Raw genomic sequence first — 18,261 nt, forward strand, 5'->3', positions numbered from 1 at the left:
TGAGGAGTACAGGAGGAAGTAACCCTTGCCCAGCTATGGGCCCTCTGCCCCGCTGGGCCCTGGAAATGAGGAGTACAGGAGGAAGTAACCCTCCCCTAGCTACAGGCCCTCTGCCTAGCTGTGCCCTGGAAATGAGGAGTACAGGATGAAGTAATCCTCCCCCAGCTACAGGCCCTCTGCCAGACTGGGCCCTGGAAATGAGGAGTAAAGGAGGAAGTAACCCTCCCCCAGCTACGCACCCTCTGCCCGCTGGACCCTGGAAATGAGGAGTACAGGAGGAAGTAACCCTCGCCCAGCTATGGGCCCTATGCCCCGTTGGGCCCTGGAAATAAGGAGTACAGGAGGAAGTAACCCTCCCCCAGTTTGGGGCCCTGTGCCCCGCTGGGCCTTGGAAATGAGGAGTATAGGAGGAAGTAACCCTCCCCCCGCTACGGGCTCTCTGCCCCGCTGGGCCCTGGAAATGAGGAGTTGTTAGGGAGAATTCTCTGTTTAGGCTGAATTTCCCTACCTAGTGAGTCTCCCAGCAGCTTTGCTGGATTTCTGGGGTTTCTTTTTTTTCTCCTGCCAAGAGTGAGACTCTTTTACCCTCACTCTTGGGCATGTTTGAAGTGTGTTTTCTTGGTTAAACCTTGTGTTGAATGGGCTATGGGGTCTTTTACTCCATAGGGCCTCATGTATTTTTGTGATGTGGGTTACACAGCACCCTCTGTGCAGTAACCCAGGGGTGTCCTAGGGACTCCCCAACATAGACTCCATACCCTGGGACTGACTACTGTCTCCCAGGGCATGTAAAGTCACCAAAGACTTTACTAGTCTTAAATCCTGAACAGAACCAGTACAAACCATCATATTGTGGACGTACTGGCTGGGGCAATTCGATTGCCCCAGGGTCTGTTAGTCGAAGGGGCACGTCTCCGTCCCCCCTGATCGAGTTTTGGCTGGTGGCAGTGGAAACTACTTTTTATATTCAACCGCGAATATTTTCTTATGGGATTTCCCATTGTTTAGGCTAACAAATTTAATTATTTATTTACGGTAGCCTCAAACATACCGCCGGTTTATATATTTATTATTATAACTCCGGTTGGGATTTTTTGCCAAAACTTGATTCTAAAATGGCGTTGGCGTTCGCCTCTGTAACTCTGACCCAAAGTGGAGCCCTTTGTTCCACTTTTGGCGGGCTTCTCCACAGAAGCCCTCCAAAGTGGTGCTACTCTATCTGGGGTACTTAGGGGGGTGGAGGGGGATTTAGGCCCCCTGGACTGAGTTACCTTGGTAACTCAAGTCGCACTCCGTCCTGATTGGCCCAAGTGGTGAGCCGGCCGGCTCACCACTTAGCATGTTTGAGTGACAGCTAGGCTGGGTGAATGGGGGTTTGCTGCATAAAAGCAGGGCTTTGGGGACTGGAACTTTAGAAGTCACCACAGGACCAAGAATCCGACGAGGGAAGAACTGAGCCGACCTGCTACGACGACACCACCCGGTGGAGCCCTGCTGAACCGTCTCACCACTCTTCCCAACGACCGAGGAGAACTCTTAACGGAGTGGCTCCTTCCCTTGACTGGTGGGGACAACCAGTTTTCACCTTCTTTCCGCTTCTTCGAGGTATCTCGTGGCCGCCTTGCCCGTGCCAAGCACCCCGGCAACCGGAATACCACACTTTTACCACAACCGCGAAAGTCGGTACAACCCTTTAACCGGAGGACTCCGCGGCTGGTTTCTTCCCGGGCAGTGCAACGACCTTCTTCTTCTGCTCTTCAGCGAGAACTTCTTCTTCCCTGACCGACGTCGAGCCTTGCTGCCACTGCCTGGAACAACTGCCACCGCTGGAGGATCCTCCCCGTTTAAGGTACCGTGTTCCGCCTGGCTTCCCTTGCCACCGACTGTACGGGGTAGTTTTAGCCCCCGGCTTTCGAACCTGGGAGTGCCTGGGACACCCTGGATAAACTTTCTAAGCCTCTCTAAACTCTTTCTGAACTCTTTTGCAAGACTCTGAATCCCTAATAACTGTGTGATCTTGGGCACATTTTCGCTCTGTCTGCTCTAAGAGTGGGCCCTTCCTAGTGACTTTTGCTCACCTGTGACTTTGTGCTTCTTTGAGCCTACTGAAAGTGTTCTTGACCTTAGAGTGGTGTGTTTATCCTAATTCTGCTCTTTTTCCCTCCCTTCTTTGAACCACTAGAGTGTCATCTAACGTTAAGCACTCACCTCTGTTTGAATTATGTGGTGTTAACCAAGAGTTGTCTAGTTAGGAATAAGGGTTGGGGCTGCTTTCCATATAACTGTGTTTGAAGTGTTTTACTATATATTGCTAGAGTGTTTTCAACTTATGTGTTCTTAAAATAAATAACTATATACTTTTGAAACCAAGCTCTGGTCAGTGTTTGCTTGTACTATTGTGTTTGAGTACCTATTGTGTATACTTTGCATACTGTCTAACTCTTCTTGAGGGAAGTCTGACTGCTCAGCCACAGCTACCAGGTAAATCTGGGTGGTGCAGACTGCTACCAAGTGGGTTTACTGCTATACCTGTAGTCTTAAATCTTGTGCAGTGTTCCCTAAGGGAACTGCACAGGTTTCTGCCTAACAGTGGTGTACAGCGGTGGGATTTGTATTGAGTATACATTTTGGTGTGCTTTAGATACCTTAGTGCAACTAACCACAAAGCTTAGCACTGTAAAAGTAATCCTCTAACATGTCAGTTATAGAAAGCTATAGTCAAGAGTCCCTTGCAGCCAAAACTGCTGATTGTTTAAGAGTGCGCTGTAAACATAAGGATCTCATGACTAAGGGCAAGAAAATGGAGCTGATTGAAAGATTGTTAGCTAACCAAAGTCTGGGTGATGGTTCAGAGGAACCTACCACCCCAGCAAATGTAGATGACAGTATTGAAATTGACATAGAACAAAATGTTGATGATTTTGAGGAATAGTCAGAAGAGGAGGGTGAGGCTGTTGTGACTGTCCCCCCTAGGCCTCAGCCTGCTCTACCTGCTGTGCCTACTGGGCCTTTACCAGGTCCCACATTTAGTCCTCAGTACTATGAACTAGAAAAAATGAAACTAGAATTGGAGTATAAAAAACTTAATGCTCAAACTGAAAATGAACTAAGGCTAAGGGAAATGGAGCTCAAGCATGAGCTAGAAATGAAGAAATTGTCTGTTGAGAATGCTTCTCTCTCTGGCTCCTCTAGAAGTCCCAGTCCTAAAATACCCCGGATGCCTAAAGAATTGGTTGGTATGTATGAGCCTAAGTTGGATGTGTTGGATTGGTTGTCTCTGTTTGAATATAATCATGGGCTCCAGAACATCACAGGAAATGACTTACTCACCTGGTTGTTCTCTAGGCTTCCCCCTGTTGCAACTGATGTGGTAATGGAGATGGGGGAGGAGGATAAGAATGACTATGAACGTGTGAAACTAGCTTTGATAGCTAGGTTTGGGAAGACCCCTTCCCAGTATCTTAAGAGGTTTAGGAGCCTCAAAAAGCATGATGGTACCCCTTGGGCTACCTGGGTAAGTGAAGGGTTGAAAGACTTAGAGGGATGGATTAAGGGTTACAAGGTGAACACTTATGAAGGTATGAAGAATTTGTTTATGTTGGAGACTATTTATGATGCCTGCTCTCCTGAGCTCAGACAACACTTGGCTGATTCCAAGGAATTAGATTCCCGGAAACTAGCTAGGGCTGCTGACTTGTGGGTTGCCAACCGGGCCACTCACAAAGACTCTGGGGTAACTCAGAGAAAGGATGGGGAGAAACAGCCTAAAAAGGACTCCAAAGAGAATTCTAATACTACAAATTCCAAAGAGGGCCCCAAACAAAACTATAAGGGTAAGCCACAAGGGCACAAGGGAAACCAAATCAGGCTAGTGTACTTTCTGGTCCCAGACCAGAAGGAGGTCAGAACAAGCCTCCATTCCAGCGAGCCTTTGGCTCATGCTTTGTTTGTAAGGCTACTGACCATGTGAAAGGAGATCCCAGATGTAAGGGTAAACCTTCAGGGGTCCAGCTTGCCTCCTTAGCCTTCGCTCCAGAAGAGGAAGTACATATGGCAAGTGGAAACTTTCTATTACTGGCTGATGAACCCACTGGAGTCTCAGCTAGTGTTTCTTTAGTCTCTCTGGGGTTGTGGGAACAACAGAACTTAGATGTCTATAACTCTATCCCAGATAATACTAAAGAGTATTATAAGGACAGTGTCCAGGTGAATGGTCAGGAGACTCCTGCCATTAGGGACACTGGAGCCAGCATAACTGTGGTGGATGAATCATTTTTCAAGGCAGAGGATGTTGCTAAGGCACCCAAATGCCTCACCAAGTTAGCTGGTGGGCCTGTGCAGATGTGTCCCCAGTTACCAGTTCTCATCCAATGTAATGATATGGCTGTGAAAATACCTGTCAGTGTACAATGTGAAGTGCCAGGTAGGGTTCTGTTGGGTAATGACCTCAAAGCTCTTGGAGTTGTGTCCCATACCCCCAGACCACCTAGCAAAAGGTTACAGGAGCTCACAAAACCTGCAAGAGAGAAAACCCTGAGAGGGTTATCTCAGGAGATGATGACAGAAATCACTCCTCTCCCACTGGAGCAACTTACTGCAGTAACAACCAGATCAGGAGCAAAGGGGCAACCCAAGACTCCTAGGAAAAAGCCAGCAGCAAGCACTCCAGTGCTTCCAACAAGGACTTCCCCTAGGTTGTCCAAAGTTACACCTGTAACTCCACCTCCAGCTGAGGCTGAGAGGGAGGTACAACCCTGTGTGGTTGAGCTAGACTCTGAGGAAGAGCTAGAAGGAGGCCCAAACCTTATTGGAGATATGGACCCTGAGGACCATCCTGAGCTGCAGTCTTTACTGGCAGAAGGTGGACCTAGCAGGGCAGCTTTTCGTAAGGGGCAAAGAGAATGTCCAACTCTGGAAGGTCTCCGCCACCAGGCAGCTTCTCAGGCTGATGGGCAAGAGCCTGGAAAGTATAGGTTACACTGGGAAGATGGCCTCTTCTACAGTGAACCAACTGAGTCTGAACCTGGAGACTACAAGCGCCTTGTAGTCCCCCAAGAGAACAGACAACAGTTCTTACAACTAGCCCATGAGATACCTTTGGCTGGTCACTTGAGTTTCAAGAAGACCAAGGAAAGGCTCTCTCTCTACTTTTATTGGCCAAAAATGGGGGCTGAAGTAGATAGATATTGTAAGAGCTGCCATACCTGCCAGACTTCTGGTAAGGTTGGTTCCAAGAATGTGGCACCTTTAGTGCCCCTCCCAGTTGTGGGAGTCCCATTTGAGAGGGTAGGGATTGACATTGTTGGTCCCCTTGATCCCCCAACCTCCTCAGGCAACAGGTTTATACTTGTTGTAGTAGACCATGCTACTAGGTACCCTGAGGCAATTCCTATGAGGACTGTTACGGCCCCGGCTGTGGCTAAGGCCCTCCTTGGTATTTTTACCAGGGTTGGGTTTCCTAAGGAAGTAATCTCTGACAGGGGGTCAAACTTTATGTCCCACTACATGAAAGCCATGTGGAAAACCTGTGGAGTTACTTACAAGTTCTCAACAGCATACCACCCTCAAACAAACGGGTTGGTTGAAAGGTTTAACAGAACCATGAAGAGCATGATAGGTGCTTTAGAGGAACCCCTTAAAAAGAAGTGGGACCTTCTACTGCCATGCCTTCTCTTTGCTTATAGAGAAGTCCCTCAGGAGGGAGTTGGTTATTCTCCCTTTGAGCTTCTCTATGGCCATCCAGTCAGAGGTCCATTGGCCCTGATTAAGGAGGGATTGGAAGGTGCTCCTCCCCTCAAGCCAGTCAGAGTGACTGACTCTGTGATAGGTCTCCGGAGGAGAATGTCACACATGATGGCAGAAGCAAGTGACAACTTGAAAGCTGGTCAAGCTCTGGTCAAACATTGGCATGACCAGAAGGCTAACATGGTTGAGTTTACTCAAGACCAGCTAGTTCTAGTTATGCTCCCAACAAGGCAGAGGGTCTTGCAAGACAAATGGATGGGACCCTTCAAGATTGTGGGAAAACTTGGAGAGGTCAACTATCTGGTGGATCTGGGCAGACCCAGGGAAGCTCCTAGAGTCTTCCACACCAACAGACTAAAAGCATACATCTCCAGACCTGACGTGGGAGCCTTGCTTCTAGCTTCAGCTGCAGAGGAAGAAGAGAGTGAATCTCTCCCTGATCTCCTCAGAGGTGTGCCTTTAGATGAAAAAGTTGAAGGAGTCAATCTCTCTTCAGACCTGACACCTGAGCAACAGGAGGAGTGCAAATCTATGTTAAATCAGTTTGCCTCCCTGTTCTCACTGTCACCAGGCTTGACCCCTTGGGGCCAGCATGATATACTCACTGGTGACTGTCTGCCAGTCAAAAGCAGAGGGTACAGAATGTCAGAACACATCAGAACCCACATCAAAGGAGAGGTCAAGAAGATGCTTGATCTCGGGGTAATAGAGCCCTCTACTAGTCCATGGTCTAGCCCAGTTGTGTTAGTAACAAAGGCAGGATCCAAAGACTTGAGATTCTGTGTGGACTATAGAGCTCTAAATGCAGTCACCAAGACTGATGCCCACCCTTTGCCCAGGACAGATGAGTTGGTGGATAAACTTGGTGCAGCCAAGTACCTCAGCACATTTGACCTTACGTCAGGCTATTGGCAAATAGCCCTGACAGACCATGCCAAGGAGAAAACTGCATTTTCAACCCCAGTTGGCTTGTACCAGTTTAAGGTCATGCCTTTTGGATTAAAAAATGCACCTGCCACATTCCAAAGGATGGTGAACCAAGTTCTGGCTGGGATGGAAGATTTCTGCATGGCATACTTGGATGACATTGCAGTTTTCAGCCACTCCTGGGAGGAACATGTGAACCACCTAGGACATGTGTTGCAGGCTCTTGAACAGGCCCATTTGACCATCAAAGCCAGTAAGTGCCAGATTGGTCAAAGTAAAGTGGTGTACCTTGGACATGAGGTAGGAGGTGGAGAAATAAGGCCCTTGCTCAGCAAAATTGAAGCTGTGCAAAATTGGACAACACCAACTACTCAAACCCAAGTGAGAGCCTTCCTAGGTGTCAACCTTGTGTTGAATGGGCTATGGGGTCTTTTACTCCATAGGGCCTCATGTATTTTTGTGATGTGGGTTACACAGCACCCTCTGTGCAGTAACCCAGGGGTGTCCTAGGGACTCCCCAACATAGACTCCATACCCTGGGACTGACTACTGTCTCCCAGGGCATGTAAAGTCACCAAAGACTTTACTAGTCTTAAATCCTGAACAGAACCAGTACAAACCATCATATTGTGGACATACTGGCTGGGGCAAATCGATTGCCCCAGGGTCTGTTAGTCGAAGGGGCACGTCTCCGTCCCCCCTGATCGAGTTTTGGCTGGTGGCAGTGGAAACTACTTTTTATATTCAACCGCGAATATTTCCCTATGGGATTTCCCATTGTTTTAGGCTAACACATTTAATTATTTATTTACGGTAGCCTCAAGCATACCGCCGGTTTATATATTTATTATTATAACTCCGGTTGGGATTTTTTGCCAAAACTTGATTCTAAAATGGCGTTGGCGTTCGCCTCTGTAACTCTGACCCAAAGTGGAGCCCTTTGTTCCACTTTTGGCGGGCTTCTCCACAGAAGCCCTCCAAAGTGGTGCCACTCTGTCTGGGGTACTTAGGGGGGGTAGAGGGGGATTTAGGCACCCTGGACTGAGTTACCTTGGTAACTCAAGTCGCACTCCGTCCTGATTGGCCCAAGTGGTGAGCCGGCCGGCTCACCACTTAGCATGTTTGAGTGACAGCTAGGCTGGGTGAATGGGGGTTTGCTGCATAAAAGCAGGGCTTTGGGGACTGGAACTTTAGAAGTCGCCACAGGACCAAGAATCCGACGAGGGAAGAGCTGAGCCGACCTGCTACGACGACACCACCTGGTGGAGCCCTGCTGAACCGTCTCACCACTCTTCCCAACGACCGAGGAGAACTCTTAACGGAGTGGCTCCTTCCCTTGACTGGTGGGGACAACCAGTTTTCACCTTCTTTCCGCTTCTTCGAGGTATCTCGTGGCCGCCTTGCCCGTGCCAAGCACCCCGGCAACCGGAATACCACACTTTTACCACAACCGCGAAAGTCGGTACAACCCTTTAACCGGAGGACTCCGCGGCTGGTTTCTTCCCGGGCAGTGCAACAACCTTCTTCTTCTGCTCTTCAGCGAGAACTTCTTCTTCCCTGACCGACGTCGAGCCTTGCTGCCACTGCCTGGAACAACTGCCACCGCTGGAGGATCCTCCCCGTTTAAGGTACCGTGTTCCGCCTGGCTTCCCTTGCCACCGACTGTACGGGGTAGTTTTAGTCCCCGGCTTTCGAACCTGGGAGTGCCTGGGACACCCTGGCTAAACTTTCTAAGCCTCTCTAAACTCTTTCTGAACTCTTTTGCAAGACTCTGAATCCCTAATAACTGTGTGATCTTGGGCACATTTTCGCTCTGTCTGCTCTAAGAGTGGGCCCTGCCTAGTGACTTTTGCTCACCTGTGACTTTGTGCTTCTTTGAGCCTACTGAAAGTGTTCTTGACCTTAGAATGGTGTGTTTATCCTAATTCTGCTCTTTTTCCCTCCCTTCTTTGAACCACTAGAGTGTCATCTAACGTTAAGCACTCACCTCTGTTTGAATTATGTGGTGTTAACCAAGAGTTGTCTAGTTAGGAATAAGGGTTGGGGCTGCTTTCCATATAACTGTGTTTGAAGTGTTTTACTATATATTGCTAGAGTGTTTTCAACTTATGTGTTCTTAAAATAAATAACTATATACTTTTGAAACCAAGCTCTGGTCAGTGTTTGCTTGTACTATTGTGTTTGAGTACCTATTGTGTATACTTTGCATACTGTCTAACTCTTCTTGAGGGAAGTCTGACTGCTCAGCCACAGCTACCAGGTAAATCTGGGTGGTGCAGACTGCTACCAAGTGGGTTTACTGCTATACCTGTAGTCTTAAATCTTTTGCAGTGTTCCCTAAGGGAACTGCACAGGTTTCTGCCTAACACGAGTACAGGAGGAAGTAACCCTCGCCCAGCTACGGGCCCTCTGCCCCGGTAGGCCCTGGAAATGAGGTGTACAGGAGGGAGTAATCCTCCCCCAGCTATGTACCCTCTGCCCCGCTGGGCCCTAGAAATGAGGAGTACAGGCGGATGTAACCCTCGCCCACCTACGGGCCCTGTGCCCCGCTGGGCCCTGGAAATGAGGAGTACAGGAGGAAGTAACCCTCCCCCGGCTACGGGCCCTTTGCCCCGCTGGGCCTTGGACATGAGGAGTACAGCAGGAAGTAACCCTCGCCCAGCTACGGACCCTCTGCCCCACTGGGCCCTGGAAATGAGGAGTACAGGAGGAAGTAACCCTCCCCCAGCAACGGGCCCTCTGCCCCGCTGGGCCCTGGAAATGAGGAGTACAGGAGGAAGTAACCCTCCCCCAGATATGGGCCCTCTGCCCCGCTGGGCTCTGAAAATGAGGAGTACAGGATGAAGTAACCCTCCCCCAGCTACGGGCCCTCTGCCCCGCTGGGCCCTGGAAATGAGGTGTACAGGAGGAAGTAACCCTCGCCCAGCTATGGGCCCTCTGACCCGCTGGGCCCTGGAAATGAGGTGTACAGGAGGAAATAACCCTCGCCCAGCTATGGGCCCTCTGCCCCGCTGGGCCCTGGAAATGAGGTGTACAGGAGGAAGTAACCCTCCCCCAGCTTTGGGACCTCTGCCCTGCTGGGCCCTGGAAATAAGGAGTACATGAGGAAGTAACCCTTCCCCAGCTATGGGCCCTCTGCCCCGCTGGGCCCTGGAAATGAGGAGTACAGGAGGAAGTAACCCTCCCCCAGCTACAGGCCCTCTGCCCAGCTGGGCCCTGGAAATGAGGTGTACAGGAAGAAGTAACCCTCCCCCAGCTACAGGCCCTCTGCCCAGCTGGGCCCTGGAAATGAGGAGTACAGGAGGAAGTAACCCTCGCCCAGCTACGGGCCCTCTGCCCCGCTGGACCCTGGAAATGAGGAGTACTCGAAGAAGTAACCCTTCCCCAGCCATGGGCCCTCTGCCCCTCTGGGCCCTGGAAATGAGGTGTACAGCAGGCAGTAACCCTCCCCCAGCTACAGGCCCTCTGCCCAACTGGGCCCTGGAAATGAGGAGTAAAGGAGGAAGTAACTCTCCCTCAGCTACGCACCCTCTTCCCCGCTGGGCCTGGAAATGAGGAGTACAGGAGGAAGTAACCTTGCCCCAGCTACGCACCCCCTGCCCCGCTGGACCCTGGAAATGAGGAGTTCAGGAGGATGTAACCCTCGCCCAGCTACGGGCCCTGTGCCCCGGTAGGCCCTGGAAATGAGGAGTACAGGAGGAAGTAACCCTCCCCCAGCTGCGGGCCCTCTGCCCCGCTGGGCCCTGGAAATGAGGAGTACAGGAGGACGTAACCCTCGCCCAGCTACGGGCCCTGTGCCCCGGTAGGCCCTGGAAATGAGGAGTACAGGAGGAAGTAACCCTCCCCCAGCTGCGGGCCCTCTGCCCCGCTGGGCCCTGGAAATGAGGAGTACAGGAGGAAGTAACCCTCGCCCAGCTACGGGCGCTCTGCCCCGCTGGTCCCTGGAAATTAGGTGTACAGAAGGAAGTAACCCTCAGAAAGCTATGGGCCCTGTGCCCCGCTGGGTCCTGGAAATGAGGAGTACAGGAGGAAGTAACCCTCCCCCAGCTACAGGCCCTCTGCCCCGCTGGGCCCTGGAAATTAGGAGTACAGGAGGAAGTAACCCTCGCCCAGCTACGAGTCCTGTGCCCCCCTGTGCCATGGAAAAGAGGTGTACAGGAGGAAGTAACCCTCGCCCAGCTACGGGCCCTCTGCCCCGCTGGACCCTGGAAATGAGGAGTACTCGAAGAAGTAACCCTTCCCCAGCTATGGGCCCTGTGCCCCGCTGGGCCCTGGAAATGAGGAGTACAGGAGGAAGTAACCCTCCCCCAGCTACAGGCCCTCTGCCCCGCTGGGCCCTGGAAATTAGGTGTACAGGAGGAAGTAACCCTCCCCCAGCTACAGGCCCTCTGCCCAGCTGGGCCCTGGAAATGAGGAATAAAGGAGGAAGTAACCTTCCCCCAGCTACGCACCCTCTGCCCCGCTGGGTCCTGGAAATGAGGAGTACAGGAGGAAGTAACCCTCCCCCAGCTACAGGCCCTCTGCCCGGCTGGGCCCTGGAAATGAGGTGTACAGGAGGAAGTAACCCTCTCCCAGCTATGCACCCTCTGCCCCGCTGGGCCCTAGAAATGAGTACAGGAGGAAGTAACCCTCCCCCAGCTACAGGCCCTCTGCCCCTTTGGGCCCTGGAAATGAGGTGTACAGGAGGAAGTAACCCTCCCCCAGCTACAGGCCCTCTGCCCAGCTGTGCCCTGGAAATGAGGAGTAAAGGAGGAAGTAACCCTCCCCCAGCTACGCACCCTCTGCCCCGCTGGGCCCTGGAAATGAGGAGTACAGGAGGAAGTAACCCTCCCCCAGCTACGCACCCTCTGCCCCGCTGGACCCTGGAAGTGAGGAGTACAGGAGGAAGTAACCCTTGCCCAGCTATGGGCCCTCTGCCCCGCTGGGCCCTGGAAATGAGGAGTACAGGAGGAAGTAACCCTCCCCTAGCTACAGGCCCTCTGCCTAGCTGTGCCCTGGAAATGAGGAGTACAGGATGAAGTAATCCTCCCCCAGCTACAGGCCCTCTGCCGGACTGGGCCCTGGAAATGAGGAGTAAAGGAGGAAGTAACCCTCCCCCAGCTACGCACCCTCTGCCCCGCTGGACCCTGGAAATGAGGAGTACAGGAGGAAGTAACCCTCGCCCAGCTATGGGCCCTATGCCCCGTTGGGCCCTGGAAATAAGGATTACAGGAGGAAGTAACCCTCCCCCAGTTTGGGGCCCTGTGCCCCGCTGGGCCTTGGAAATGAGGAGTATAGGAGGAAGTAACCCTCCCCCCGCTACGGGCCCTCTGCCCCGCTGGGCCCTGGAAATGAGGAGTACAGGAGGAAGTAACCCTTGCCCTGCTACGGGCCCTCTGCCCCGGTAGGCCCTGCAAATGAGTTGTACAGGAGGGAGTAATCCTCCCCCAGTTATGGACCCTCTGCCCCGCTGGACCCTAGAAATGAGGAGTACAGGCGGATGTAACCCTCGCCCACCTACGGGCCCTTTGCCCCGCTGGGCCCTGGAAATGAGGAGTACAGGAGGAAGTAACCCTGCCCCGGCTACGGGCCCTTTGCCCCGCTGGGCCTTGGACATGAGGAGTACAGCAGGAAGTAACCCTCGCCCAGCTACGGACCCTCTGCCTCACTGGGCCCTGGAAATGAGGAGTACAGGAGAAAGTAACCCTCCCCCAGCTACGGGCCCTCTGCCCCGCTGGGCCCTGGAAATGAGGTGTACAGGAGGAAGTAACCCTCGCCCAGCTACGGGCCCTCTGACCCGCTGGGCCCTGGAAATGAGGTGTACAGGAGGAAGTAACCCTCGCCCAGCTATGGGCCCTCTGCCCCGCTGGGCCCTGGAAATTAGGTGTACAGGAGGAAGTAACCCTCCCCCAGCTTTGGGACCTCTGCCCTGCTGGGCCCTGGAAATAAGGAGTACATGAGGAAGTAACCCTCCCCCAGCTACGGGCCCTCTGCCCCACTGGACCCTGGAAATGAGGAGTACAGGAGGAAGTAACCCTTCCCCATCTATGGGCCCTCTGCCCCGCTGGACACTGGAAATGAGGAGTACAGGAGGAAGTAACCCTCCCCCAGCTACAGGCCCTCTACCCCGCTGTGCCCTGGAAATGAGGAGTACAGGAGGACGTAACCCTCGCCCAGCTACAGGCCCTGTGCCCCGCTAGGCCCTGCAAATGAGGAGTACAGGAGGAAGTAACCGTCCCCCAGCTACGGGCCCTCTGCCCCGCTGGACCCTGGAAATGAGGAGTACTCGAAGAAGTAACCCTTCCCCAACTATGGGCCCTCTGCCCCGCTGGGCCCTGGAAATGAGGAGTACAGGAGGAAGTAACCCTCCCCCAGCTATGGGCCCTCTGCCCCGCTGGGCCCTGGAAATGAGGAGTACAGGAGGAAGTAACCCTCCCCCAGCTACAGGCCCTCTGCCCGGCTGGGCCCTGGAAATGAGGTGTACAGGAGGAAGTAACCCTCCCCCAGCTATGCACCCTCTGCCCCGCTGGGCCCTAGAAATGAGTACAGGAGGAAGTAACCCTCCCCCAGGTACAGGCACTCTGCCCTTCTGGACCCTGGAAATGAGGTGTACAGCAGGAAGTAACCCTCCCCCAGCTACAGGCCCTCTGCCCAGCTGGGCCCTGGAAATGAGGAGTAAAGGAGGAAGTAACCCTCCCCCAGCTACGCACCCTCTGCCCCGCTGGGCCCTGGAAATGAGGAGTACAGGAGGAAGTAACCCTCCCCCAGCTACAGGCCCTCTGCCCCGCTGGGCCCTGGAAATTAGGTGTACAGGAGGAAGTAACCCTCCCCCAGCTACAGGCCCTCTGCCCCTCTGGGCCCTGGAAATGAGGTGTACAGGAGGAAGTAACCCTCCCCCAGCTACAGGCCCTCTGCCCAGCTGTGCCCTGGAAATGAGGAGTAAAGGAGGAAGTAACCCTCCCCCAGCTACGCACCCTCTGCCCCGCTGGGCCCTGGAAATGAGGAGTACATGAGGAAGTAACCCTCCCCCAGCTACGCACCCTCTGCCCCGCTGGACCCTGGAAGTGAGGAGTACAGGAGGAAGTAACCCTTGCCCAGCTATGGGCCCTCTGCCCCGCTGGGCCCTGGAAATGAGGAGTACAGGAGGAAGTAACCCTCCCCTAGCTACAGGCCCCCTGCCTAGCTGTGCCCTGGAAATGAGGAGTACAGGATGAAGTAATCCTCCCCCAGCTACGCACCCTCTGCCGGCTGGACCCTGGAAATGAGGAGTACAGGAGGAAGTAACCTTCGCCCAGCTATGGGCCCTATGCCCCGTTGGGCCCTGGAAATAAGGTGTACAGGAGGAAGTAACCCTCCCCCAGCTACAGGCCCTCTGCCCAGCTGGGCCCTGGAAATGAGGAATAAAGGAGGAAGTAACCTTCCCCCAGCTACGCACCCTCTGCCCCGCTGGGTCCTGGAAATGAGGAGTACAGGAGGAAGTAACCCTCCCCCAGCTACAGGCCCTCTGCCCGGCTGGGCCCTGGAAATGAGGTGTACAGGAGGAAGTAACCCTCCCCCAGCTATGCACCCTCTGCCCCGCTGGGCCCTAGAAATGAGTACAGGAGGAAGTAACCCTCCCCCAGCTACAGGCCCTCTGCCCCTCTGAGCCCTGGAAATGAGGTGTACAGGAGGAAGTAACCCTCCCCCAGCTATGCACCCTCTGCCCCGCTGGGCCCTAGAAATGAGTACAGGAGGAAGTAACCCTCCCCCAGCTACAGGCCCTCTGCCCCTCTGAGCCCTGGAAATGAGGTGTACAGGAGGAAGTAACCCTCCCCCAGCTACAGGCCCTCTGCCCAGCTGTGCCCTGGAAATGAGGAGTAAAGGAGGAAGTAACCCTCCCCCAGCTACGCACCCTCTGCCCCGCTGGGCCCTGGAAATGAGGAGTACAGGAGGAAGTAACCCTCCCCCAGCTACGCACCCTCTGCCCCGCTGGACCCTGGAAGTGAGGAGTACAGGAGGAAGTAACCCTTGCCCAGCTATGGGCCCTCTGCCCCGCTGGGCCCAGGAAATGAGGAGTACAGGAGGAAGTAACCCTCCCCTAGCTACAGGCCCTCTGCCTAGCTGTGCCCTGGAAATGAGGAGTACAGGATGAAGTAATCCTCCCCCAGCTACAGGCCCTCTGCCGGACTGGGCCCTGGAAATGAGGAGTAAAGGAGGAAGTAACCCTCCCCCAGCTACGCACCCTCTGCCCCGCTGGACCCTGGAAAAGAGGAGTACAGGAGGAAGTAACCCTCGCCCAGCTATGGGCCCTATGCCCCGTTGGGCCCTGGAAATAAGGAGTACAGGAGGAAGTAACCCTCCCCCAGTTTGGGGCCCTGTGCCCTGCTGGGCCTTGGAAATGAGGAGTATAGGAGGAAGTAACCCTCCCCCCGCTACGGGCCCTCTGCCCCGCTGGGCCCTGGAAATGAGGAGTACAGGAGGAAGTAACCCTCGCCCTGCTACGGGCCCTCTGCCCCGGTAGGCCCTGGAAATGAGGTGTACAGGAGGGAGTAATCCTCCCCCAGCTATGGACCCTCTGCCCCGCTGGGCCCTAGAAATGAGGAGTACAGGCGGATGTAACCCTCGCCCACCTACGGGCCCTGTGCCCCGCTGGGCCCTGGAAATGAGGAGTACAGGAGGAAGTAACCCTGCCCCGGCTACGGGCCCTTTGCCCCGCTGGGCCTTGGACATGAGGAGTACAGCAGGAAGTAACCCTCGCCCAGATATGGGCCCTCTGCCCCGCTGGGCTCTGAAAATGAGGAGTACAGGATGAAGTAACCCTCCCCCAGCTACGGGCCCTCTGCCCCGCTGGGCCCTGGAAATGAGGTGTACAGGAGGAAGTAACCCTCGCCCAGCTATGGGCCCTCTGACCCGCTGGGCCCTGGAAATGAGGTGTACAGGAGGAAGTAACCCTCGCCCAGCTATGGGCCCTCTGCCCCGCTGGGCCCTGGAAATGAGGTGTACAGGAGGAAGTAACCCTCCCCCAGCTTTGGGACCTCTGCCCTGCTGGGCCCTGGAAATAAGGAGTACATGAGGAAGTAACCCTCCCCCAGCTACGGCCCTCTGCCCCACTGGACCCTGGAAATGAGGAGTACAGGAGGAAGTAACCCTTCCCCATCTATGGGCCCTCTGCCCTGCTGGACACTGGAAATGAGGAGTACAGGAGGAAGTAACCCTCCCCCAGCTACAGTCCCTCTGCCCCGCTGTGCCCTGGAAATGAGGAGTACAGGAGGACGTAACCCTCGCCCAGCTACAGGCCCTGTGCCCCGCTAGGCTCTGCAAATGAGGAGTACAGGAGGAAGTAACCGTCCCCCAGCTACGGGCCCTCTGCCCCGCTGGACCCTGGAAATGAGGAGTACTCGAAGAAGTAACCCTTCCCCAGCTATGGGCCCTCTGCCCCGCTGGGCCCTGGAAATGAGGAGTACAGGAGGAAGTAACCCTCCCCCAGCTATGGGCCTTCTGCCCTGCTGGGCCCTGGAAATGAGGAGTACAGGAGGAAGTAACCCTCCCCCAGCTACCGGCCCTCTGCCCGGCTGGGCCCTGGAAATGAGGTGTACAGGAGCAAGTAACCCTCCCCCAGCTATGCACCCTCTGCCCCACTGGGCCCTAGAAATGAGTACAGGAGGAAGTAACCCTCCCCCAGCTACAGGCCCTCTGCCCCTCTGGGCCCTGGAAATGAGGTGTACAGCAGGAAGTAACCCTCCCCCAGCTACAGGCCCTCTGCCCAGCTGGGCCCTGGAAATGAGGAGTAAAGGAGGAAGTAACCCTCCCCCAGCTACGCACCCTCTGCCCCGCTGGGCCCTGGAAATAAGGAGTACAGGAGGAAGTAACCCTTCCCCTAGCTACAGGCCCGCTGGGCCCTGGAAATGAGGAGTACAGGATGAAGTAATCCTCCCCCAGCTACAGGCCCTGTGCCCCGCTGGACCCTGGAAATGAGGAGTACTCGAAGAAGTAACCCTTCCCCAGCTATGGGCCCTCTGCCCCACTGGACCCTGGAAATGAGGAGTACAGGAGGAAGTAACCCTTCCCCATCTATGGGCCCTCTGCCCTGCTGGACACTGGAAATGAGGAGTACAGGAGGAAGTAACCCTCCCCCAGCTACAGTCCCTCTGCCCCGCTGTGCCCTGGAAATGAGGAGTACAGGAGGACGTAACCCTCGCCCAGCTACAGGCCCTGTGCCCCGCTAGGCTCTGCAAATGAGGAGTACAGGAGGAAGTAACCGTCCCCCAGCTACGGGCCCTCTGCCCCGCTGGACCCTGGAAATGAGGAGTACTCGAAGAAGTAACCCTTCCCCAGCTATGGGCCCTCTGCCCCGCTGGGCCCTGGAAATGAGGAGTACAGGAGGAAGTAACCCTCCCCCAGCTATGGGCCTTCTGCCCCGCTGGGCCCTGGAAATGAGGAGTACAGGAGGAAGTAACCCTCCCCCAGCTACCGGCCCTCTGCCCGGCTGGGCCCTGGAAATGAGGTGTACAGGAGCAAGTAACCCTCCCCCAGCTATGCACCCTCTGCCCCACTGGGCCCTAGAAATGAGTACAGGAGGAAGTAACCCTCCCCCAGCTACAGGCCCTCTGCCCCTCTGGGCCCTGGAAATGAGGTGTACAGCAGGAAGTAACCCTCCCCCAGCTACAGGCCCTCTGCCCAGCTGGGCCCTGGAAATGAGGAGTAAAGGAGGAAGTAACCCTCCCCCAGCTACGCACCCTCTGCCCCGCTGGGCCCTGGAAATAAGGAGTACAGGAGGAAGTAACCCTTCCCCTAGCTACAGGCCCGCTGGGCCCTGGAAATGAGGAGTACAGGATGAAGTAATCCTCCCCCAGCTACAGGCCCTGTGCCCCGCTGGACCCTGGAAATGAGGAGTACTCGAAGAAGTAACCCTTCCCCAGCTATGGGCCCTCTGCCCCGCTGGGCCCTGGAAATGAGGAGTACAGGAGGAAGTAACCCTCCCCCAGCTACAGGCCCTCTGCCCCGCTGGGCCCTGGAAATTAGGTGTACAGGAGGAAGTAACCCTCCCCCAGCTACAGGCCCTCTGCCCAGCTGGGCCCTGGAAATGAGGAATAAAGGAGGAAGTAACCTTCCCCCAGCTACGCACCCTCTGCCCCGCTGGGTCCTGGAAATGAGGAGTACAGGAGGAAGTAACCCTCCCCCAGCTACAGGCCCTCTGCCCGGCTGGGCCCTGGAAATGAGGTGTACAGGAGGAAGTAACCCTCCCCCAGCTATGCACCCTCTGCCCCGCTGGGCCCTAGAAATGAGTACAGGAGGAAGTAACCCTCCCCCAGCTACAGGCCCTCTGCCCAGCTGTGCCCTGGAAATGAGGAGTAAAGGAGGAAGTAACCCTCCCCCAGCTACGCACCCTCTGCCCCGCTGGGCCCTGGAAATGAGGAGTACAGGAGGAAGTAACCCTCCCCCAGCTACGCACCCTCTGCCCCGCTGGACCCTGGAAGTGAGGAGTACAGGAGGAAGTAACCCTTGCCCAGCTATGGGCCCTCTGCCCCGCTGGGCCCTGGAAATGAGGAGTACAGGAGGAAGTAACCCTCCCCTAGCTACAGGCCCCCTGCCTAGCTGTGCCCTGGAAATGAGGAGTACAGGATGAAGTAA

The sequence above is a fragment of the Ambystoma mexicanum genome, chromosome 3q (assembly GCF_040938575.1).
Source record: "Ambystoma mexicanum isolate Mex_15411 chromosome 3q, UKY_AmexF1_1, whole genome shotgun sequence".
NCBI lineage: Eukaryota > Metazoa > Chordata > Amphibia > Caudata > Ambystomatidae > Ambystoma > Ambystoma mexicanum.